The 1,457-nt window shown below is 35.6% G+C and overlaps 1 pseudogene across 1 annotated transcript; it reads left to right on the forward strand.

The window, feature by feature from the left end:
* Window positions 1–1,181: 1,181 nt before the first annotated feature.
* On the forward strand, window positions 1,182–1,457 carry LOC307114900 (cytochrome c oxidase subunit NDUFA4-like; annotated as a pseudogene). Its single transcript has one exon. The product of its transcript is annotated as a cytochrome c oxidase subunit NDUFA4-like (transcript).

A 1,457-nucleotide genomic window follows, 5' to 3' on the forward strand; every position in this document is an offset into this window, starting at 1 on the left:
TAGGAACAGCAGGAAGCTGACCATCTGCCCAGCATTGTGGGTGATGAAAGAATAGACCTCTAGAAACCAAATTTCCAAAATTGTGTGATGTGTGGGTGTTAGTCAAAATTTCTCCAAACCATAACTGAAGGAAGTTATAGTAAAAAACACACAAAACCATAAAAAGTATCCAAGAATGGACCCCACAAGGGCAAATGTGAACCAAGTGGCAAAGATGCCTGCCTCAATGCTGGCTCATCGGACTCTACAGGAAACCACCTGCTGAAGATGAGCTCATGCTAAACATGTCTAATTGCATGAAGAAAGGAACTATCTTGAGATATGTCAGCAGACGAAATAGTTGGGAATGATCATATCCCATAAACTATAGAATGGAATAATATGAAAAAGTTTTTAAATGAATATGTTTAAAATATTCAAAAGGAGGAAAAATAAAAGATACAAAGCAATATCAGGGCATAATGAAAAAGAAACATGCAAATTCAAGAAAGCCACATTTTCTGATATTATATACACCTAAAAATATAAGCAAATGAATGGGAAACATTAATGGTACACAGTAAGGTGGTTGAGGCAAGCTTAATATAGAAAAATAAATGTTCTTCCAATGTACAAAAGCAGTAACCACTTACAATATATGACAACAAAAACCTAACTCATAAAAGCCACAACAAAAATATAAAATACCTAGAAATAAATATAACAAGAAATATTTAAGATCTATAAGAAGAAAGCTTTAAAAAGCTACTTAGAGACGCAAAAGAAGACTTGGAAAAATGTAAAGACAAACTCTACCCATGCATAGAAAAATGTGACACTAAAAAATTTTTACTCCTAAGTTAATCTATTCTGTGCATTTATTTTTCAGAAATAGGAAAAAATAGTGGCTAGAATTTTTCCAAAATTGGATTAAAACTGTATACCCACAGATTCAGGAAGTTCAGCAAAACAAAGACAAACCACACAAAAGCATAATCAAATTGCTGGACACAAGTAACAAAGATGAAATCTCAAAAAGCATTCAGAACAAAACAAAACAAAACAAACACATTACTTATAGGGGAACAAAGATAAAAATTCTATTGATCTCTCATTAGAAACAATGGAAACCAAGCACCGACTACCTGCTCCCGGGCTGTGCAGTTTTGCTTTTCTCTGCTTCAAGGCCCTCCGCCACAACCATGCTCTGCCAGATCCTCAGTCAGGCCAAGAAGCATCCAAGTTCCATCCCTCTCTTTGTATTTATTGGAACCAGAGGTACTGGGGCAGACCTGTAAGTTTTGCGCCTGGCATTGTTCAATCCAGATGTCTGTTGGGACAGAAAGAATAACCCAGAACCCTAGAACAAACTGGGTCCCAATGACCAATACAAGTTCTACTCAGTGAATGTAGATTATAGCAAATGTAAGAAAGAAGGTCCACTTCTAAATGAAATGTTTCACTATAAAGTTGCATAG

Source organism: Cnephaeus nilssonii, assembly GCF_951640355.1.
Source record: "Cnephaeus nilssonii genome assembly, chromosome: 2".
NCBI lineage: Eukaryota > Metazoa > Chordata > Mammalia > Chiroptera > Vespertilionidae > Cnephaeus > Cnephaeus nilssonii.